Raw genomic sequence first — 25,388 nt, forward strand, 5'->3', positions numbered from 1 at the left:
TTTGTCTTTAGTTGAAATCTGAAAAATTGTAAAAATAAATAAATAAATAAATGCACCATAGTTCCAAAGCCAGTGTTACTGGTGAATCCTTCCAATGTGTTGCGCTGATTACGAAAGAATCGAAAACGCTTGAAATAAGCTTCTTTTTCTAGTGACTTGAAAAGTCTACATTTTTTTTCAGTGCATCTATGAAAGATGAGTCACAATGCTTGAAAATGGCCGTCACTCAACGCTACCTGGGAACTGTTGGGAATTGTGGGTGGTTTAATGAAGCGGAGGAATGGAAATGAAATGTTGTGCAAGTGGCTTAACCACGCTCCTTTTTTTTTTTTTGAGTTTTCTCTGCCAGCTGTTTGTTGCCGCCGCTGCTCTTTTACCTTCGTTCAACCACTTCCCTGCCACTCGTAGTCAACCCCCCGACGCCAAGCCCCCCCCCCCCCCCCCCCTCCTACCAGCGTCCAATTTCACTTCAAAGGGCAAACACTTCGCGGGCGTCTCTGCCAGGCCTCGGCAAAAAACGAGACGTCGAGATGTAAACAGTCGAAAGATGAATCGAGCGCGCCCTCTCGTCAGCGAAAAAGCTAAGCGAGGTTGGGGCGGAAAAAGCATCTGACGATTTCCCATTTCAGCCTCCCTCCGCCTTCGCCACCCCCCCTGCGGGAGGGAACAAGCGAGGCGGCGATGCGTTCGCCAAAGCGCGTCCCTCGCCTCCCTTTTGTGCCAGGCTAATAAGAAAAAGTTGGCTTCAAAGGGTTTGGGCGGCGCGCGGAGGAAAAACGGCCAGAGGGACGGCAGACGGAGCGAGGTGGGCTCCGGCTTCTAACGCGTGAAATTACACCTGACACCTTGCCGAGGCGCTAACGCTGTCAGTTTTTTTTTTTCCCCGCATTTTTTTTCCTTAACCGAGCCCCAACAAGAGGATTATTGAATGTAAGCGCTTCCTAATACAGGGGTTCACAAACTTTGGGTATAGGGACATTTTTCCACATGACCCCTCAATATCATAACACCAGTTAATCGTAATCCTGTATATGAATTAAAATGTTACCTCATTTTGAGAAAAGTCAATATTACGACAAAGAAATTATATATTTTGTACACCAACTAACTTTCACTGCCATTGACGAGTATACCCGTCAATTCAATTTTTGAACAGGAATGACCGTCCTATCCTGCTCCACTGTAAATGTTTATATAACTTTACTGATGCGCAACCACCAGTAGATGGCGCCATTACCCCATTTTAGAGTGTTAAAACAAATGTGAAAAATTAAGATTTTAGGTATTGTTAAATTTTGGGGGAAAAAAAATATTTAAAAACTCCAGAGAGCTATAGTATTTACTTGTTTTAAGTTTCCATGTAACTTTTTGTTAGAAATTTAAAATGAAATATATTGTCTAAGATAAAAAGTCTGGAAAAAATTGTTTAATAAACATGTTTTAAGACATTACAACAAATATTGGCATTTGTATTTTAACAAATTTTGACACCAATATTTTTTGTTAAGATCTGACTAGTTCAATTCAGATAAAAGCATCAAATTCCACATGAAACTTATTGCAGGTCTTTGCGATATGCATATGGCATGGGCCAATATCGCGATATTGATATTTTTTCGATATATTGTGCAGTCTTAATATATATAGTCTAATTTTGTGGGGTGAAAAAAACAATTGTTGCAAAATTTTAGGGGTAAAAGTTTAAATATGGCAGCCACATTTTTCAAGAAAAAAAAACTCGAATCTTTGAGATTTTTTTTGGGTTTTTGTCAGGATAAAATACAACAAACCACCAACCACATTTGCGGCTTGGAATTTGCAAATTTTGTGTAATTTTTTAAATTAAAAAACAAATATTTTTTTTTTTTTCGTTTTTTTTTTCGTTTTTTTTTTCATATTTTCATTTATATTTGTTTTCATAGCCTTGTCTAATAAGAGAACAAATGAAAGGCTTGCACTGAAATAACCTACCAATCGGACTGACCTAAACTCCTGACATCATACATTAGGCCACACCCCTTAAGGCCACACCCACAACATGTAACCATACAGTAATTGCGATTTATAAAAGCAGTTTAATTTCTTTGATTCTCTTGTATTACAGTCTTCCCTCGCTATAACGCGGTTCACTTTTCGCGGTCTCGCTGTATCGCGGATTTTTTTTTAAGTGCAATTTTGCATATTTTTTTGCAGTAATATACCCACTTTATAAAATTTATGAAGTTTTGAACATTATCAATGTTTGAACAAGAGAGAAATTTGAGAACATGTAAATGCCTCAATGAGAAAAGTGTCTAAATTGTGTGGTAGGGGATTTTAGAGCCTTAAAACATTTATAAGAGTTGTAAAACATAAAGCTAACTACTTCGCGGATTTCATTTATTGCGAGTATTTTTTGGAACCTAACCCCAGCGGAAAACGAGGGAACACTGTATACGTTGTCATCTTGAGAAAATAATCTCTCAACTCGCAGTGACTGAAGACACATTTCTCATATAAAAATCTCTTCAGCGCCATCTTGTGGCCAAGGAACTAAGCCAAGTGAGTGGGGGAATTTCATTTTGTCACGCCACAAGAAATAAAGTAGAAGTGAAAGGAAATTACAAACCTTCTTGGGTGGGCGTCAATTACTCGCAGGGTTTCACTATATCACAAATTATTTTTACGGCCCCCCGGGGGGGTTATTGGACCCCCAAGTTTGATAACTGGTGCCCTAATATATTGGTGTACTCTTATTAAGCGTTCCAAGAGTGAGCGCTAGATAGCAAGTTAATTAACTCTCGGGCCCCGCGTCTCCCCCGGCGATGGGCGCGTGCGAATAGCTTCGCCTTTCATGTTGCTAGCCAAAGATAGCAGGTGAGGGAAAAATGGAGGTAAAGGGGAGGAGGAAGTCATAAGAAAGAGAGAGAGGAAAGAAATGGAGGGGGCGGGGGGATGAAGTCGCAAAGCTAAATTGGATCGGGACGAGGGGGTAAAAAAAAAAAAAAACAGCGCTGAGAGGCGTTTTATGGTCGACTTCAGGATGTCTGCGAGTTTCTTCATCTTGACTTTTTCTGTTCATTGTCTCCACACACCTGCTCGGCGAGATGTAACAAACGTGGGCGGAAGCGGAGGCGAGCGCGGCTAATGAAAAGAAAGAAAGGAGCGCATTTTTTTTTTTTTTTTTTCTTCATGTCTCTCGAACTGTCCCTAATTCTCGTGGCGGCGCTCGTGTAGCAGTGCGCGTCCTTTGACATCGGGCAGCCGGCGTCCAATGTTTGGCGTCACCAACACCGGTGAAGCGACGCAAAATTTCATTAGCGGGGCCTGCACGGGGATATAGTTGCAATTCGCATGATCTCCAAACTCAGAAAAAAAAAAAAAAGCACCCGCATCCCACCTGGAATAGTCTGAGTTGCTTGTTCTGGTTAAATTCTTTCTTTTGAGCGTTTTATAGGGGTGAACGTTGTAAATAATCCACCCATTGTCATTCATCTCTGGATGCCATTTTGTCCTCCTTACAGTAGGGGGCGTATGAAGGACCAAAACTGCCCAAATTCAATATAAATAATTGACGAAAAAAAAAAAAAAAAGACTAAAAGTGACAATAAAAATAGACATAAAAAAATTTATACATTTGTATTTAATTTTTTAATTGTATTTTTTTTTACATCCGTTTTAATTTTCACTTTTAGTCATTTATTTATGCAGTCATTTATTTATTTAGTCATTTATTTATTTTGAATTTTGGCAGTTTTGGGCCGTACTGCCAAGTCGACATTTTGGCCAAGTCGACGTTTTGACTTGGCAGTATAGCCCAAAAATTCCAAATAAATGACTAAATAAATTAAATAACTAAAAGTGAAAATAAAAACGGATATAACAAAAATGTAAAATTAAATACAAATACAATTAATTTATAGATATCTATAAGTGTACGTAAAAGACAGAATGTCCAAAGTTCTTTATTAACAAGCGCTAATAAAGTAAACTTGCAACAAGCTCATTCATCCACTAGTCGCACGATCACAACAAGACCTGCACTCAACACGCAGACTGGCTAATGAGTTAGCCCATTAACCGACTCTACCAAACAAGGCCACACACTCACTCGCTGACACCCATGTCACTCACGAGGGCAGGCCACGCCTTTTTAAGGTAGTACATATTCAAAGTCACTGATGCTACAGTGCAAAACCTGAGAAAGACGAACCCCAAGTGGATGAAAATAAGACAGCTACGCTGGATTGGTAGTATGCAGTCTGAAGCATTCCCACATATGTAATTGTGATTTTTATTCTCCACACTTTTTTTGCCGCGTAACAACTCCCACATATTTCATCTAATTTACACTTTTCAAATTTCAACTAACTTCAAAAATTCACGCCTCCTGGGGTATATATCGTCTGATTTCACATTACTTACAGTATTTGCACAATTTTCAAAGTTTTAATATCAACTTTTCCCCATTCATTTTCAATGGGACAGGCATTAAAGTATCACTTTTCACGCCCTCTTTCATACATATATATATATATATATACATATATATATATATATATATATATATATATATATATATATATATATCTTATCATCTGATCATCTTATCATCTTATATGTCTGATACTGCTCGGTGGCACAGTTGGTAAAGTGCATTTCCCAGTAACCAGGAGGTCATACTTTCATAATTTATCTCTCCATTTACTTCATAAGCATTCTACATTCATTCAAATCTTAGCATTCAGCTATTCGCATTCAGCATAAGTGATGGAACGATTGGTAGAATAACTGATTAAAAGAAAATATGACATAGCCCCAGCCCTAATTCGAAGTGTTTTCAAAAGTATGGGAGAATTTCAGTGACCTTTGCCTAATGTTGAACAGAAAGTAGGCTATTTGAAATTGAGTTGGTCTTTTTTATAAAAGGTCAAAGTCATCAGATGTGCTATTTTTGAAAGAAAATAGAGGGAAAGAAATGAGCAAAAGGATGCAGGTGTTTTTTCTTCTTTTTTTTTTTTCTTTTTTTTTTTTTCTTGGGTGCTCACATAGATTATTGCCATTCAAGCAAAGACCACCACCGTCGAGTCACAACTGGCATCGTGTTGTGGACCCCAAAAGTACAACAATATTCACCAAGATGATCCTGCTCTCAAAAAAATAGATGGGGACGCAAAGCCAAGGTGACAAAAAAACAAAAAAAACAACACAAGCTCCTTGGTGGAGGTAATTATCTGGAGAAGGGCAACCTCCCAAAGGGCACAAGCAGCATTTTGGGCGCTTTTCTACCACCGCGACAGCTCAATTATGACACTGCATTATTCACGCCGACATCATCCTGATTGTTGACGGCTACTAAATTTAATTGCCACCGTGTGGGGAGCGGATAAAAAATAAATAAATAAATGAAGCTTCCTGGAAAGGAAATGGAAACCTCAGATTTCAAAGATTTGTGATTCCTATTTCTGACTTGGTGTTAATGTCAGGGTCATTCAAGTGGCATGGATGCTAAAACTGAAACATTTTAATTTTACTGTTGGCTGATGGGGCAAATACGCTTGAGCCCCATGAATTCTGCCTGGCAACAAGTGATGCTGTTCTTCTGATGAATGGAAGTCACAGTTGTGGATTTTGTGATGCCTGAAAACTCAAATTTTGCAGTTGTGTGTGTCTTGGTCAACTTTATAGGGGTCCTGAATATGAAACCTCCAAAACTCACTCACTAGCGCCCCCTAGAAAGTTAGAAACGCTAATAATAAAAAATTAAATTTAACAGCTACAGGACTCATCTTTTTTGGACAACGTGTATGTTTACATAAATAAAATTTTAAAATTATTAAAGAAACAATATCTGAAACTACATTGTATGTTGTCAAAATCAAATAATTTAATATTAAAAAAAAAATTTGGGAAAAAAAAAATGCTAACATTGTACAGCACTATTAATTATGGTGCACGTGAGCCAAGGTCTGAAGAAGTCGGCCATTTTGGTTTACGGCCGCCATTTTTTTTTTTTTTTTTTTTTAAGACTCCTCGGAAATCGGGAATGTTGAGACTTAAACGATGCGTGCTTGGCCATTTGCTTGTGGGTTTGATCCCTCGAGGCTTTTCGGCGCACATCAAGGCCTTCACGGTCTTGGCTCGATGAACGGGTCATGACAGCCCATTAGCTCGCACGCCATTGATCTGCGCGCGTGTGTGTGTGCGTGCTTTATCCAATCAATGCTCATGTTTTATTGGCAAAGTCATTACTCATTTCATTGAGTGCATCCAAAAAGAGTCAAAATGGAGGAAAAAGTGCAAATGTAATCAAGTGGAAAGGGGTCACGCAAGTTCATGCGGTTATTTCATGCATGTGAACATACATGTGCATGTAACATGTACAGGATGTGTTAGAAGGCCTCATACAAGTCGGGATGCACACATACCGAAAGCAGTGTTGGTGTATGTGCCAATTGGGGTTAGCATAATTTGGGATTTGGGAAACTATAATGGAAACATTATAGTTTTTATTTTGTTCTGACTTAAAAAAAAACAAACCAAAAAAAAACAAAACAAAACATTTAATTAGTTTAAATTAGTTCTTAGAGCAATTTTTAATGTTTTTTTTTAATTTTTCAAAAATTATTTTTAGTATTAGCTTTTTTCGTCAAAATGGCTTTAACTTTATTTTGAATCATTTTAGTATCTTTTGGAATTATGCACTTAGATATTTTTTTGGGTGATCAGGTGGGAGTATGTATAATAGGGGTGTTAAAAAAAATCGATTCGGCGATATATCGCGATACTACATCGCGCGATTCTCGAATCGATTCAATAATAGGCAAAATCGATTATTTTTTTTTTTTTTTATTTTTTTTTTTTTATTTTTTTATAGGATTCACACCTTAAGCATGGAAGAATGTTATATGAACGGAACATTAAGCCTTAATATTTTATTTTAATGCTGTTTAAACATGAAACAGATTACAACCTCTATAAGACTGAAATTTCAGATAAATAAATAATACATTTTCATATAAACCTTACACTCTACAAGCTTACTGATTAGTATTTTCTAAATTTGAATGAAAAAAAATCGCAACAATCGACTTAGAAATTCGTATCGGGATTAATCGGTATCGAATCGAATCGTGACCTGTGAATCGTGATACGAATCGAATCGTCAGGTACGAGGCAATTCACACCCCTAATGTATAATTATATTAATTAGTTATCATTGTCACAGTATTTTACTAAATATTTTCACCAATTTTAACGATTGCATAAAATAGAAATAGGTTATGACAATTTATTTTGATGTATTTTACACTTATTTCCATAATTGTTTATTTGTCATGTATTACTCATGTATTTGTCATATTTTACAGTCATTTATTCCAGCGCATGTATTAGGAGTGCTGCTAAAAATTACACAATTTAGTTTCATGAATGTTATTTACTGAATATATATTCTTATATAATCATATCCATCTCTTTCATCATTTATGTATCTGTGTCATATATTATTTTCAATTATTCCAGTGTATGTATGTATTTCTTCTTCATAAATTGTACTTGTTACTTCACATCATCTTTTTTGGCGGTGAAAATTTGCTTTGTAATGTGCTCGAATTGTCATTTTGAGGTTATATGTGCAAGCGTGTGTGTGTGTGTGGGGGGGGGGGGGGGGGGGTGTCACTACTTTGCTGGCATAATAAGGAAGGAACTTTGCTTACATTTCTAGTCGTTGCTCTTTTCATTTTATCTCTTCAACTGCTAGACGCACGTACACACACACACACACAGAGCATCTGCGTGGTTTGATCAAAATCCGTCACTGCCAGCGTCGACTTTTTCAGCTTTGCATCCTTCGCCGTAAATAAACGTAAAAAAAAAAAAAAAGGCAAGAGGATGAATAAAATATGAGCGTGCTAATGAATAAATAAAAAGTGTGACTGTATTAATAATAACGACAGCGAGTCTCGGTATCAGACGGCTGCGATGCCGCCGTCGTCGCCCACGCTCGCCGCGCTGATGAAAAGACGGCAGTCGAGCAGACGGGGCCGTCCGCCTTTTTACATCTCGCGCTCGCGTCGCTACCGCCGCATGTTGCCGTATGCAAAAAGTCAACACCTCCACCTTTATAAAACCATAAAAAAATTTGCAAAGAAAAATCCGAGGTTGGGGGTGTAATCAGAAGAGCGAACAGTGATGTGGAAAGCGAAGCTTCATGAAGCACTTGCGATAAATATACGGTAACTCCACTAGATGGTGCTCTTCGCTTAAAGATTAAGGCAGGTGCAATGGAAATTGATTTAATATCCACTGCATCAAGAGCACCATCTAGAGGAGAAAGAAATATCGCAAGTTGTCCATGAAGCTTCATTTTCCCATAAGTACACAGGCAGCGAGATGAAATTGGCGCCAAAAAAAAAAAAAAACTGTTTCAGTCGAGATTTTTACTTGGGGGGAAAAAAATTTTTTTCAGAAATTAATTCCTATTTTTCCCGTAAAGAAATCACTATTTAAAGAAAATATATGTATTTTTTTTCATTTTCCCCATAATTGCAACTTTTTAAAACAATCACAATTTTTCATGTAAAAAAAAGTGTCGTTTTTTTCACGAGAAACCTTTTTTGAATTAAAAAAAATTCTTATATATATATATAAATTTCTCAATGAAATTAATCTTTTGATTAAAAATGGTGTTTCATGGAAATATCTCAATTGTTTTTAGTATGAAAAATAAACATGACATTTTCCAACTTAAAACAGAAAAGGTTTGACTTCTGGTTCAGATCACGAGCAAAGTCCTTTTTTGTGTCTTATGAATCCAAGTTTCGAGCTACATATGCTACTCTTCTAAATTAATATACATAAATTCCGCATTGAGAGGAGTGAGATGAGAGAATCCCCCCCAAAAATCATTACCTTTTCAGAAATTAATTGTTTTTCCCCTGTAAAAAATAACTAAAGAAAAAACTTTTTTTTTCTTTTCCGATAATTGCAACATTTTAAAACATAATCACAATTTTTCATGTACTTTTTTTTTCCCATGAGAAATATTTTTCTACATAATGTCTATATATACATTTCTAAATAAAATTAATCTTTTGATAAAAATATAAACATCTCAATTTTTTTTTTTTTTATAAAAAAAACATATTTTCCAACTTAAAACACAAAAAGTTTGGTTCCTTTTTTGTGTCTTATGAATCCAAGTTTCGAACTACACACGCTGCACTTCTAAATTATTATTCAATTCTGCATTAAGAGGATCCCTCTTGGACACCTCCCTGGTGAAGTGTTCCAGGCACGTCCTACCGGGAGGACAGGATGGCCCCCCAGGACACATTAATGAAACTATAGTATGTCTCCTTGGGATTCTCGAAGTGGATGAAGTGGTTGGGGCAGGAAAAGTCTGGGCTTCCTTGCTTAAAGCTGCTTGCCCACACAACCCGACTCGGATAAGTGGAAGAAAATGGATGGATTTTTAAAATTATGCCACTCGGCCAATGACCTGAACCGGGAGAGCGTTCATCACATTTTAGTATGAAAATTATAATTATAATTTTTTATTTATTTTTATTTATTTTTTTAAATCCGTTATGGGAGCAGTATTTTTCCGTATGATGCATCTCAGATTTCAAATAAAAATTCATGGAAATATACATCGAAAGCCAACTTTGCTTGCAATAGAAAATTATTTTTCACCAAAAATGTGACAAATTTTAAGGGGGAAAAACAAATTGAAAATGTTTCATGAAAAAAAAAAAAAAAAAACATGAAAACGAATGAGTCAAAAATTTTCTTGACAGTTACGTTCCATGCACTCCCGCTAGTCAAACCACAACATTCTTATGAATATTGCGTTCATGGAATATGAATTAAGCAGCAAGATCCACCTGTTTTGAGCCATCTCAGTGATTTTTGCATTGTAGCCAGGACTGTTATTTAGCAATCAATCATCAATTTATATAGCACCTATCATACATTAAAATGCAACTCAAGGTGCTAAACAAAACATCCACAATACAACACCCCCATACCCCCCCCCCCCCCCGCCCCCCCCAAAAAAATAAAAAATAAAAAAATGGTGGGGCACAGAGAAACCATGTGAGGAAAACCACCCAGGAAACGGGAGCTAAAAAGTAAAAAAATAAATTAATTATATAAAACCGTTAAAAGCCAAAAGAGAATGGAATAAATAAAGAATGGAAAAACATTAGCAATCAACAAATGAAATGTCCTTTCCTTGGCAAAATCAGCTTCCCATCCCACCTGATGCTTTTACATGGGCAAAAATTGAAGCCAAGAATGGGGGGTGGGGGAATGTCTTCCATGGGAAGAATAGTTGCATGAACACGTTTGTGTCTGTCATTCTCTCTTGTGAGCCTCCATAAACTGCAGACAAATAGCACAGTAAAGTACAACTGACAAATGTGCGTGCGTGTGTGCTGCCAGTTTCCAAGACAAAGGCCAACACGCTAAAATGGTGCATGTGTAGTACGTTGATGTGACAAAAAGTGTGCTGGTGTTGGGATCTAGATAATACGCACGTGTGCAGGAACATCCATCCATCACACTTAGAACACATCAGACACGTGAAGGACACGTGGACCTCCATCAAGTCATAAGCTCCCCCCCGTTTATATACCGTATTTTCCGCACTATAAGGCGCACCTTCAATGAATGACATATTGTAAAACTTTTTCCATATAGAAGGCGCTACAGTAGAGGCTGGGGTTACGTTATGCATCCATTAGATGGTGCTGCACTAAAGGGAATGTCAACAAAACAGTCAGATAGGTCAGTAAAACTTTATTAATAGATTACAAACCAGCTTTCTGACAACTCCATTCACTCCCAAAATGAACAAACAGCTGTTTTATTATTTTCTCTGAGCTAAAGTATTAGTATTAGCTAGCAATCCAAGATGGCGGGATCTTCTGCACACGCGCGTCACCGATCGTGCAGGGTCACCGATAGCGTCTTGACAGCGAGATCTGTTGCGGCTCAATATTGATCATATATAAGGCGCTTCTGATTATAAGGCGCATGGTCAGCTTTTGAAAAAATTGAAGGCTTTTAGGTGCGCTTTATAGTGCGGAAAATACGGTTGTGTGTGTGTGTGTGTGTGTCTGTGTGGGGGTGTGTGTGTGTGTGTGTGTATATATATATATATATATATATATATATATATATATATATATATATATATATATATATATATATATATATATACTCAATACTGAGGACGGGTTTGAGTCCAGGCTCCGGCCTTCCTGGGTGGAGTTTGCATGTTCTCCCCGTGCCCGCGTGGGTCTTCTCCGGGTACTCCGGTCTCCTCCCACATTCCAAAGACATGCATGGCAGGTTAATTGGGCGCTCCAAATTGTCCCTTGGTGTGCTTGTGAGTGTGAGTGGTTGTCCGTCTCTGTGTGTCCTGCGATTGGCTGGCAACCAGTTCAGGGTGTACCCCGCCTACTGCCCAAAGCCAGCACCCCCCGCGACCCTTGTGAGGAATAAGCGGTTAAGAAAATGGATGGATATATATATATATATATATATATAGCTCGACTTATAGTCGACTAAAAAACGGGCTGAGGTTGACTAATTGTAATAAAAACTAACAAACGTGACTGAAATTGGACTGAAACTGAGACTTACATTTAAAAATGGCGGATAAAATCAACACTACTTCTATAAAAGAAAAAACAGTTGGCTGCTATACACAATGTGAATTAAAGAATAACTGTTGATTATTTATTGTCATATTTGTACTATACTGTATAAATCCCTTTGCTTCAGGTCCCTGGGTTTAACCTGCCAGCAACAAAAATGTTCGGTACTTTGTTTTTTTTTTTTTTTGTTTTTTTTTTGTTTTTTGTTTTTTTTTTTTTAAATACTCCTCAAACTTCAGTTTGGGAACTTTTCCGCTGCCACCACTTTTTTCTTTCTTTTTTTTTTTTTTTTTTTGTTATATGTCACCGTGTTAAAAAATACGCTTACAAAGACTTTGATGTGCCACCCGTTCGTTCACTTGCCAAAAAAAAAAAAAGAAAAAGTGAGCCGGCTAGCGGGCCAAACCCGTAAAACGCGCGCACACACAAGACAGCGGGCGCCTCACGTGACGGCGAGAGGGTGGCGGAATAGACGAGGAGATGCAGGGAGGAGGAGGAGGAGGAGGAGGAGGAGGAGGAGGAGAGTTAACAAGATGCTCCAGATGGAAGGCCGCCGTTGCCGAGGAAGTCATTAAGCGGCCATTTCATGTGCGCGCGCTGGCCTAGCGAGGACTCTAATTGCGTGTGAGCGCAGATGCCAAAGTACATTTAGATCAAAGATGGAGGACACCAGAGAGCCTGTCGTCACCTCCTCCTCCTCCTCCTCTTCATCCTCCTCTTTGCACATTTTGCCCGGCTGCTTGGCTACTCTTCCTCCCAGTGTGGAAGGGCCCGCCCACCCAAAAAGCTTTCTCACTTTTCCTCTCCATCCCTTAATTTGCCTGACGTACTTTTTTTTTAAGTTTTGCTTCTTCCAAGATTTCCTCGCTCTACTCCTCCTCCTCGATGCTGGTGCATTGTGGGAATGTTTTTTTCTTTCTCTCTATTGTCACACATCACACTTTGTTATTGTGCAAGGGAAAGGCAATGCATGCGGACGATTGGTTTTCAAAATGGTTGCTTTTCTTAAACGCTTTCCGTTTTGCTCAAATGGAAAGTAGCAAAAATGGTATTTGGAGGGAGGAAGTGCTTTTAAAAAGCCACACTTACGTCACGTGTCACCATTGTTGAGTACCCGCCACTTTATTGTTGTACATTCTCAAGGCGAGGACAAAAATGACGTGTGGGGAAAAGTTATTTCCATTTCAACAAGGTTGTACTTTTTATGTGAAAGTCTGCAGTTGATGCGGCATTATTTTTATTGTTCAATGTTCACTCTTCACATATAAAATGATTTTTGTAAAAGTATCACAGAATGTGACAAATACAATAGAGAACACGTGGACTTATTTATTTTTTTTATTCCAGAAAAAAATTATTTTATGTAAACATTTTTCTGTATTCCATGTAATAACTATCTAAATAAAAAAATATTTTATGTGAAAACATTCTGGGCCCAACTAAAACTAACGAAAAAAACCTAAATCTAAAATTAAAAAAACAATTCCATTAACAAAATAAAATAAAAAGGAAAATGCTTTATAAAAAACGAAAACTGAAACTACATTTAATGTTTACAAAACTAACTATAATTGGAGCAAAAATGTTCTTAGTTTTCGTCTTTGGTAATTTAATGCATGAGCCTTTGGGGATGATTTTAAATGTGATTTTAAGTAATTTATTTTTTATATTTACCGGAATAAGGACGTTTGAAAATGTGTCACAAGGAAATGATGTCATCTAGCAGCGGCCAATCGAAAAGCACCTTCCAACCCTGTCTATCTAGCACAAAGCTCAGCCTAACTGTGCGTATGAGTTGGAGTTTTTTCCCTTTTGGTATTTTGCTAAACTAGTGCAGACAGACGAGAGAATTTGCTCTGCTGTGTGGGAGGGAATGCAACTGACTCCTCTCCAATCAAAGAGGCTCCCTTCATTAAGAATCCAATTAAAATTCAGTGGAGATAGATGCCAAAGGACTCGCCGGAGTCTGCTTGCACCTCCATCAAATCCATCAAAATCGCGTTACACCACTTGTCTACTTTTTATCACCAAATTTCCAGATGTGCCGGGAGCGTCGTAATACACCAGGATGCCTCCCGAGCGAGGCGCAGCGAGGTCGCAAAACACGCTAAACTAGACTTGCATGATGATAGAAAAACATGTAAATCAAGTATAAATGTAAATACATGTGTGTGTATGTATGTTTATGTGTATATACTTATTATTATTATTATTATTATTATTATTATTATTATGTGCTCGTATGGGCATGTGCACGTGTGCCCACATATGATCATGTTTGGGAATTTGTTTATGTAGGGCTTTACTTTCGCTCTCTCTTCTTTGCATATATGTACGGAAGCGTAGAGCTGCCAATGTGGATTAAACATTTTTGGCTGGCGAGTATGTTCGAACATAGTCGCAAATACGTTCGAACATACTCGCAAATATGTTTGAACATACTCGATTGCTGTGGTACTCAAGTGCGCAAGCGTAATGCCACATTGCATTATTAGTTCGTTAAGTTAAAAGTTACGAATGAACAGGGTTTTTTTTCTACTTAATTTTCTAATGAATTGGCAATGTGACCCAAATGCCTAAAAAATGGGGTTTTGTTTTCACTCGCGCATGCGCAAATAATACCCTATGAGAAGGTATGCTAACGTTATAGCATGTAGCGTACAAGTACGTTCGAACATATTTGCGAGTATGTTCAAACATATTTGCGCGTATGTTCGAACATCAGGTCAGAAGCTGCATCAAAGCCTTCTGTATGCTCTAGCATAAAAAGAAACAAACAAAAACAAAACATATACATCTGTTTTTGGGAGTGAAGGACAAAGTATTAAAAAAACACATTTATATATTTTTGGGTATGAATGAGTTAATTTCAGCAATTCTGCTGGTAATTCTCTCTGAGCCGAAAGCTACTTTAACTTTTTGCCAACACGTCCTGATCCGTGTTAAACGGGGCGAGCTGCACCGGGCGACTCCCGCGACCGATCTGACGTCTGGCTTAATTCTGGTGTCACAACCTTTTTTTCTTGTCAAAATGTACGAGTGCGCCTCGGGGACGCCGGCCACGTACTTTAACGCTAATCCCCCCACAAACGGCATCAAAGAGCCGGGCCGATTGTTAGCATAATCCCCGGAGGTCCTTAATGGGCCAACGCGAACATCACGGCGGGATTAGGGAGCCCGTGACGGCCAGTATAGTCTGTAATTAGCCCCTTAACAGGCCCGGGCGATGGCGGGATTACTCGGGCGTCGGCATGCACGTACGTGACGACGAGTGTCTGACGGACTGCCAGAAGCGCAGGGGGCGACGGTGTGAGAAATTGCACTGAGAATGAGACTTTTTCTTTTTTTTTTTTTTTTCTCTCCAGTCATTTAGCGAAGACATTTAAGATTTCTCACCCAAGAGGTTGCAATCCTTCTCGTTGTCATCGCCAGTTAGCGGATATTAAAAGGCAAATCCAAGACTTGAATTTCCCAAAAATCCACCACTGAACATAAAGCCTTCGTTTGGGATTACAAAGACACGTGAGGGTCTATTATACATACTCCTTTTTTTTTCTTTTTTTTACCAGACAATTATTTTTGTTGCAATTTCCCTTGGAAATAAAATGTTTAAAAAAAAAAAAAAAGTTTTGGAAAACATAAATAGATTGTTTTATGTGAAAGGGTGCAAATTTGATTATTTAGTGTAACATTATGAAAAATATTTGATGTGGGAAATAATTGAGCCATCACACATTTTTACAAGGGATGTCAAGATACCGGCAATATCGTGATATCGCGATATTAAAACTGCCACAATATATCGTCGTCGACATGTCATGATATTAAAAGTAGCACATCTTTTTTTTTAAAAAAAATCTTGCTGATTTCCATTTGGGCAGTTTTAGCACCCTCTGGTGGCTAGTTTTTGAGTGTATTTTCACAAGGCATGTTTTGGCCCTTCTATGTTTCAAATCCACGCTAATGGTCAGATGAAATGGAACGTAATATGATTGTGAGTCATGTGGAAGAATTCAATGTGAGCTAGCATTAGCATGTAAGTGCCTCAATTTTACATTTATTTATTATTTATTTATTTATTTATTTATTCCTTTTTTTTTTCTTTTTTTTTTTACAATATTGTGACTTTTTTTGGTATCGCCAACCTCCCCACAATATCATAGTAATTATCTCATTTGCTCCTAAAAACGTATAAATACGTTCTATTTTACATATTACTGTGCTTCCAAAGAAGTAGGGTTAGGGTTTTTATGTTTGTTTGTGTTTAATGCTATAGCATACAGAAGGCTTTGATGCAGCATCTGTACTGAAGAAAATGCTTGAAGCAATGGTGGCAGCAGAGTATAAGAGATCAACCCGGGCCATGTTGCAACAAGCTCATTTCTCCACAGTTTTAAACAAATTTGTGAAAAATGATGAAACTTAGCTATATTCTAATGCATATTGCTGCAAAACAGAAATAGTTAGAAACATACTTTTTTTTTTCCTGATGAAAGAAGAGACTAATCTTTCTTTTGGTATGTTCCATGTTTTGATAGCAATAGAACACAATATTCTGTGGGCCTTGCAAAATCAGTCAAAATCCAGGAAAACAGCGGGAGCAAAGGGGGTTGCTTCAATGAAAATGGCTGGGAGTGAATGAGTTAATGTATCGTGACCTTCATATTGTGATGTTTGGATATCATTACATCCCTAATTTTTGCATGACAAAATTTGCAAGATTACATGATGTAAGGTAAAACAAAATTTCCATACTTTTTTTAAAATTGATGTGAAAAAACAATGTGAGTTGAAAGAATAAGGCCTAACGTTTTTTTTAAACTGATTTTATTTTTAGTTTTCATATTGTGAATGAAAGGTAATACATAAAAAAAAAGCGTCTTTGTTAAAGGAGTGAAGAGGTGAATTTGTGAAAGAAGTCATGGTTGTATGTTGATTGTTCTAATATGACATGAGAAATCATAATTTTTACCTGACTTTTTTGCGGAAAAAACAAAATGTGCAAAAAAAGTAAAAAAAATATTGGTGAAGTCTCAATGTTGCAATTCTACATAAAATGTAATTTTACATGTAAGGGTGTAATTTTAATTTTGAAAACGTACATCAATTTGCAAGGAATGTTACAGCTTTCCATGAGAGATGTAATTTTACATGGGGGAAAAAAAGTAAATGAAAAAATGTGCGTATTTTTATTTATTTTTTTTGGCCCCCGATACCCAGTTTTACAGTATCAGTCGATGCCTATACAGCTAATTTGTTTGTTTTTTAACATGGAAAAAGCTGCCCTGCCATTGGTTGAGAGCATTCAAGGGCCAATAGGATATCTTGGCTCGGCATGCAATGAACACGTCACACATCAGTGAATGTCGTGCACAAGCAAGACACAAGATGCTGCATCCAAAATCTATTAGCATCGGAAATAACGGTATCGGCGTGTTACTTGTTAGTACTTGCCGATGCCGATACCACTGTTTTAATGCAGTTATCGGTGCCTCTCCCGTTACTGGTATCGGAACAATACTAATAATGCAACCAGATGAAAAAGTAGTGAATTTGAAAGTGCAAACAAATATTTTATGTTGCGTGAAAAATGTAACGTTACATGAGAAAAGTAATTTCACATGAAAGGGTATGATTTTTACCTGAGAAAATTTGTAGTTTTACATGGAACGGTGTCATAATTTTACATGAGGAATGTAAACATGCAAAAAAGTTGGAAAGGTTATGCAACTTTTGTATAAAGAAGCGAAAATGTGTTAAATTTGTGATTTGATGTGAAAAATGTTGTACTGTCACGTGTTAATTGTACATGAAAGGGTCTTGTTTTACCTCCGAATGTTCTGTGTGGAAAAACTTGACAGTTATGTTGCCATACTGCCTCTCACAGGTCAGTCTTGGTACTACTACGAACAAGATGGCTCCCATCAACGCAAATGTGTTAAGCTGATCCAGCTGTTGACCTGGCAATGTCAAATCAAGTAAGTCTGTGTTGTTATTTGTTTGTACTAGCTTGAAGCCACGTTTCGCTAATGGTGCTGGCCGCGCCTTGCTTCTGTTTGATGGTGCTGATGTTTATCCAAGCTTCTTTTTTTAATTTTTTTATTTTTTACCGGGGCGACATGTCAGTGGCAGAGTTGGCTCAGCTTCACTTGTTTGGCCGTCGTTTGTGCCCCTGCCAAGTCAACTTCACACAAGCATCACTTTTTTTTTTTTTTTTTTTTTTTTTTTTTTTTTTTTTAAAGCTGACTTTTCACCCGATGTTAATGCCATATGAACGCACAACCGTTGGCGCAAACGTTTCAACAGCGCTTGTTTGCGTTTGTATCTCTCTGTGTAAATATGTAGTACAAGAAATATTCATCACTTATTTTTAAGGGAAAAATATGTACAACAGTTAGCAAGTCTGTGGCTAGCAAGCTAGTGTTTACAGGCTAATTTGGCAGCTAGCAGTTTCACAGACGGGCTCAAATTCATCAATCTCGCTAGATACAAATCTGAGATCTTTGCTTAATAATCATAAAAAAATTAAAAAAATTAAAAACTCTTCAATTATGCCAGTCTAAGAGTCACAAGCACAACTTGAGTCACACAAGATCCGAATCTCGGTGCTTTCGTCTCTAAAAACTCCTCGATGTATCAGAGTTCCATCAAACCAATTGCACAACAAACATCAACCTGATCCAAATCAGAGTGATTTAATCTCTTAAAAACTCCTCGATATGCCATGTTGAGCGTCCAAGACAGCCAACTATGCAAGACCAAACAGATCATATCCCAATCAGAATTCTTTCATAAACACAACTCCTTAAAGCCCCAGTGTGTAGCTCACTACCGCCATCTATCGGTCAAACAAGAGAATGCAATGATTTTAAGCACACGAACTACGGTGTCCCAGAGAGACCATACTTCGCCAGCCTACCACCGATTTCACCAGAACGGAAGCGCAAACGACTTCTGGTATTCCATCAAGTGATGATGTAAGTACATTGCATTTGTTAGACATACTGTACAGATCCATAAATTTGTTATTTTGTCATTTAATTTCAGAATTAATATTTTTGTGGCTTTGTTAGGAAATACTGTACGTCAGCTAATGCTAATGGCTATGTTCATATTTGTTAGTGCAACTAAACCATGCAACAGAGAACACACAGTTATGTTATATGTTTTATAGACATTTGGGCCATCTCAAAGAGGGCGAGGGAGACGACGAGGAAGACGCGGTGTCTGGTAACGTACAACTAATTATGTCAGCATGGAAAAAAAAAAAATCCATTCGAGCATGCATGTGAATGGCTCAAAACGTACCTTTGCTTGGGATATGTGGTATTTAGATTACATCGTTTGCTGATTTGTTTAGTATATTGCACAAAATAATGGTGTTAGCTAAACTACACATCTGCAACTCAGACTCGTAAAGTCCCCCCACCCCCCCGCCAGTGTCTTGTTGTTATCAACCACTCAGTAAAGTGCTGCTTACAAAAACATTTGAAACCCTTTACTCAGATATTGATCTGTTACCATGTTGAACAATTTCACCTAATAAATATCACTTATCAACTTAGTTTAAGATACACAACAGCTTCCTTGTACTTCAATGTGCAGAAATTTACATGGCTTTCACAAATAGTCTTGCTCATGTAATGTGTACTTCATTGGCTCAGTGACTTTCAGTTCATTGTTTGGTACCTCATCTCACATACAATTGTTACCTTCTTGCAGAGACTCGTACAGGAAATGACCATGGAGGAACATGAAGATATCCAAGTCCAGCTGATAGACTGACACCAAGAAATACTTTTTGACACATTGCTGGCACATCAGCACCACCATGATTTCCTGTACCTGGATCCCAGACTGCAGCACCTTGGTGGACTTGTGGCAAATAAGTGACACTTTCCCAGATCCTTGAGGACAATACAAAGGTTTTTTCACCTGGCATATAATTACTCCATGTATGACACTGGTTTGTTGTAGTTTGTATAACTTGTATATTGTTGTTGTGTGTTAATTTGTACATTTTGAATAACTAAAAAATACTATTTCCTTTGGAGTCAACATGCAGTGTTCATTCGACACCTAACCTAACACTATTTTACATGACTAGAAATGTAAAACATCAAAAGCCTGGAGAATTATTATCAATGCTTGCAGTGACAAGGAATTCTTCATTGGCCAATGAATGTAAGGTACAGTACATGAAAATGAATAAATAAAATAGTCAAAAGTCGACATGAAATGAACATATTAACTAAAAAAAAAAAAAAATGCTGTTATAATATAATGAGCGACATGAATTGCAGTTGATCCAGAAATTTACCAATACACTGTGCATTTCAATTTACGGAAAATAGACATACAGGTTTGGGCCAAAAGTAGTGTTACAGAGCAGGTATGTGTTGTACACAGCTAAAATATCTGATGACCTCAATACCATGATGTTTTTTTGCTGACATTGTCCCCCATTAACATTGCAACATTCCTCAAACTCTCCCGAACACATAGTATGATCTGTAACACTACTTTTCGCCTACTCTATGATGTTATTGGGGCAAAATTAAGGAAGGCTTGTCCATTGATTGTGTGAACAGACTGCAGTAAAAATGAAGTCACTTCAATGTTTGCTGGTTTTATTAAGTTTGACATGCTCCTTGACTGCACAAGTACATGTTATGGAGTGAGGGCATGTTCCCACCAACGATGATATCATATTCTTCAAAGGCTTGCTGAGGAAAGTGAGGGAGGAGTCACTCCATGGCTTCAGACACCTGGTCAGCAGGTCCTGTGTAAAACAAGTGGTGCTTGTACATGTGACCATTCCGTATTGCTTCACACAAAAAGTTAATGTAGTGTGCAATGCCGTCCATATGTAAATGACATACCAAGACGTCGGCTGACTTCAGTTTGTTGCAGCTCAGATATGGTAGGTGGAGATACTGGTGGTACAACACCGAAGCCTTCTGGGGTCCTCCATTCAAGTGTCCTCATTCGGGGCATTCCAATATGGCTGCTGACTCTCCCCTTGATATTTTTTTTCTTGCAGGTCGGTGATATATTTAAACGGTGCATGAATGCTTGTATACATCAGATTATGGTTCTGGAACCCCTCAAGTTTGGCTGTTGATCTAGTGTGACACAAACAAAAACAAAATTAAAAAAATAATAATAATTGATGATACTACTATATGTCACCACATTTCCAACAAAGCCCCCAAAACATTGTATTAACTAGATAAAAGTAACTTGACTGCATACTGCATAGAATATGCAAAGGCTGCTTGCTTGTCGAGTTTCTGTGAAAACATAGCAGCCTGCACGGTACATTCTTGTGCACCCAATTACACAAATGGACCAGTACACACTTGAGTGAGAGAGTTCGGACTCGAGCAGTGCTTACGGTACAGCCAGCAGTTAAGTCCAGAAAGTTATTCTCTGCCGAAAATTAATTAACAAACACAATGAAAATAATAATTTTCAACTCCTCCACTAATACAGTATGCTTTAGATTCTCAATTGAAGTAATGGGCAAATATACCTATATACCTATATAAATCACAGTTAAACTACATTACACAATAACTTGTGCATCTACTCTGAATATAACCTGCCGGCGGGAATCATTTTTCGGGCAGAACAAAGCAAAGTAGCTACATAATGAAATCGCTCGAGGGGTGTGGAGTTGCTAATCAACAGCTATAGTGATCGTAAAACAATGGTACGAACATCGTATTAATTAGTATGGTGCATACTTTTTCTCTCGCTCTCAAAAGGTAAACACAAATGTACTCTTACTACCCGATCAAGTAGAAAGCAGTCGAAGGCACCGGCACGTCCCAAACCTAGTCTGTTCCTCATTTCTCTCCATCTGGCAAATGCGGCTACAATATAAACTCTTGTTTTGTCGCGCTGAAATAAAATAAATTCCCAAAGCAATTGTGATGCTTGATAATACTCTCTTCGGGGACCGGAAACTCTTCTTCTTCGTTTATTTGCGGATGCCACACAAACTGGAAGTTCGTCTGCAAAGGCGTTCCAAAAACGCGTTAAGAAATGGATTGCTGAAATTTGTCTTTGACGGCACCCGTAGCAGAAAAATGGCGGACACTAGAAGGCGCGGCGCGACCATGTAAAATAATTAGTGATTTCTAGATTTACCGTTATATTTTTAAAAAGTACTTTTATGCGATACAACATATCTTTTTACATACTAACACAAACATTAGGTTTTTTTTTAATGAATGAATTATTATTTCACCACTAGATGTCACTGTATAGTACTGAGTGTACCTTTAATATACCAGGCTGAGAGCACTATTAAGCCAACTTGATTGGGAAAGAAAGATGTAAAAAAACTACCAATATTAAAACATTTTTAGTATGAAACATCTTTTTAAAAAAGAAAAAAAAAAAACTGGATCAAACGTAAAAAAAATAAAATAAATAAATAATCATACGCAACTTTTGAGACGTTTCAAAGGCATCACTGTAAATGAGATTTTCAGCCTCGTTAGTCTAAAGGTGTGTAGTCTTATTGGGAACGTTCCAAACGATGAGCTTCACCGCAGAGGAAACGACAAGATTAAACAACATCATTTGGCATATTTTCCGCCGACCCTCTGGCGCCCTCTCCAGGCCCCCAGGGGACACCCGGGGGGCCACGGTAATCTTCAGAACTAGCGAGCCAGCATTAACACCTGCTGTCTTTTTTTCCCCCCCCTACTTTCTAATTTTTTATTTATTTTTGTTTGCCTTCAACGAGCCCATTATTCTCTGTAGGCCAATTAAAAGTCTTCTCGGTCTGTTGTTTCCTGCTCCTGTAAAAGTTCGGACCAATGACAGATGGCGGAGTGTAAAAAAGTCAGGGCGGTTTACGATAAAACGGAGAGGCGCATGCGATGATGAGAAGACCGGGCCAAATTGTGCAGGTAAACCTAATAAAACGTCCAGCGGGCGTAACGTATTTGACATCAAATATCGCCCGAGGCCGTTAAGCGTGAATTCAAAAGCAAACGTTTTCGGGCTAATGAATTCCACTGACGCAGGTGAGCTCCCAGACAAACAACAGGATTATTTCCTTTCGCCTCGCCTCGCCTCGCCGAGAGACAGACAGACAGTATCAATGGAGCACAGATAGCGTCCCTCGGGGGGTGTTTGAACAGGGATATTGGGTTTGGTGTTCGACCCACTTAAAGCTTGCGCTCTCCCGAGCCGCTGGAAAACAACAAGCGCAAACATGCACGCATTCCGCGGATCGCTTTATTTGTGTCGCTGCCAGCATGGCAGGTTATTAAACACCTATGTGCAAGGAATGTGTGTCATCGTATGGAGGTATGGATGGACAGATGGACTATCTATGGATAGCTACCTGAGAGTTAGTTACGTGGAACAAAGTTATGTTTTGCAAAACCCTCATAATTAAAAGAACTGAACTTCAATACTTAGCTGTGTTTATATGGAAAAACAATTAAGAACAGAATTGACCAACCAACTGATTGACTAAATAACTCACTAACTAACCAACTACATGCCACAGACTGAGATTGACAGACCTAAGAGACTTGGTCACTAACTACTTCAGCAACAGACTAGATGACGACCAACAAGACTGGCCGGAAGACTAACTGCTGGATCAACTAACTTAACTAACTAACTAACTACGATTGACTGACTAGCTAACTAACTGAGTGATTGACTCACTGAGTGATTGACTAGCTAACTGACTGATTGACTAACCAACCCAACAAACGAGCTGACTGAGTGATTGACTAACTAACCTAACAAATCAGCTGTCACTGGATGACTGTCCAACTTATTGACTGAGCAACTGACCAACCGGGAGGTCAACTGACTAACCCTAGCCCTAAACCTAACCCTATCTAACCAATAGGTTAACTGATCAACCAAGCAAACAACCACCTAACTGGCTGATTGACTGACTGACTGATTAGGCGGTTTTGCTGGACTAACCAACTGAGTAACTGCTGGACCAACCAACCAACCAACTAACTGGCTGAGTGATTATTGACTAAACCTAAGCAACAGGCCAACTAACTGACTGAGCAATTGACCACCTGGATGCTCAACTAACTATTTAACGAATAGATTAACTGACCAAACTACTGACCGACCACCTAACTAACCAACTAATTCACCAATTAATAAGTTAACAGATGAACTGACTGACCTAACTAACTAACTAACTAACTAACTTAATGAAATTGACTAGGTGACTGCCCAACTAACTGAATGACTGACTTGTTTGTGGACCGAATAACTCACCAGCACACTTAAAATAAAATGACCGACAAACTACACAAGCCTTACCTTACTAACTAAAACTCAAAACTGACAGACCCCCCTCACCCAACTGACCTATTGGCTGATTGACTGAATGAGTAACTAGCTAACCGACTGCCTGACTAGCTTAGGAAATAATTTACTGTCGATTCAGGGGCTGCACGTGTAAAACAGGAAACTCTTCTTCCCTTATTATTATTATTATTTATTTATTTATTTTAATTTTTTTCTATTTTTATTTATTCTTATTTATTTTCTTATTTTATTTTTTATATTATTATTGACATTACTAACGATAATTGGCAGCATCTCGTCACCATAGTCACTTTCGAGCTAACGAAACAAAAGAATGAAAACAAAAGCAGCGTAATCGTGGCTGTCGTCTTCTCCACCTCTGAGAAAGTCGCTTGACACGTATTCCGCTGTGTCATTTATCCTGTCAGCCCCTCGTTCTCTTTCTCTTTCCCTCTGCAATAAGATGCGCCACTTCTTGGGTCACCTTCAACTGCAAGCACACGCCGGCGCAGCCGAAAGGGAGATGGAGGCCAATCAGAGAGAAAACCAAAAACAGATGGCGACGGGCAAAATGCAAAAAGACAAAGAAAACTATCAAAATGTGCGACAAGACGGCAGCCGACGCTAAAACTATTTGTCAAATACAAGTAAACAAGACGAAAAGTCCATTCCCGGACCGCCTAACTGCCCATCGCTACGATCTACTCGCGCATCAGTCGCCGTGCGTTACGAGCGTTCACACTCATCAATTACACTATACACTCTTTTACGCAAAATGTAAAAAAGAGCACATTATCACCGGGCTAAGCAGTCCCTCGGGAAGCATAGAACAGCCGTAGGATCTGCAGCTGTTGCTTCCCTTTTATATACATATGCACTCTATACACTGTATGCGTGCGTGTGGCTATATAAGTCATACAGTCCATTAGCCACCGCGCGGAAACTGTCTCAGCACATTCCCATTCCCTTAAACTCTAAATCCCCGTTTAATGCGATGATCAATATATCCGTGCGAGAAGGTGTCCGCTTTTATATTGGATGACAAGCCCGGAGTGCCAAAAACACACGCACACACAAAAGTAATAGAAAATCCTCTTGGCTTACTGCATGTATTGTATTGGATGGCAGTCAAGCAGGACCAGCCAGGCCTTCTCTGGTGGCTTCAAAATGGTTGGGAGCACTACATGATTGTCATTAAAAATATATATATATATTATTATACTTATTAAATTCCTCCCCAAAACGTCACTTCACTGCCATACAATATAGTTCATATCATACTAAATTATAATTTTTGTATTGCTGCCTGTTTGAGGTAGCATCTCATTAAAAAAAATTTTCTTCCAACTTAAATTTTGAACACCATGGTGGAAATATGGATAAATAAGCAACGTATTGGATATTTAAGACATCTTACATTAACTCATTCCC

The 25,388-nt window shown here is 38.2% G+C and overlaps 1 long non-coding RNA gene across 4 annotated transcripts in view; it reads left to right on the top strand.

Moving 5' to 3' along the window:
• The window catches only part of LOC144019296 (uncharacterized), a 148,813-nt gene that overhangs the window by 29,872 nt on the left and 93,553 nt on the right, over window positions 1–25,388 (top strand). For all 4 annotated transcript variants that reach the window (XR_013283618.1, XR_013283619.1, XR_013283617.1 and 1 more), the window contains exon 2: window positions 17,533–17,623. This is a non-coding gene — a long non-coding RNA (uncharacterized LOC144019296). The remainder of the gene's footprint in view (window positions 1–17,532; window positions 17,624–25,388) is intronic.

This window comes from Festucalex cinctus, chromosome 5 (assembly GCF_051991245.1).
Source record: "Festucalex cinctus isolate MCC-2025b chromosome 5, RoL_Fcin_1.0, whole genome shotgun sequence".
Classification (NCBI taxonomy): domain Eukaryota; kingdom Metazoa; phylum Chordata; class Actinopteri; order Syngnathiformes; family Syngnathidae; genus Festucalex; species Festucalex cinctus.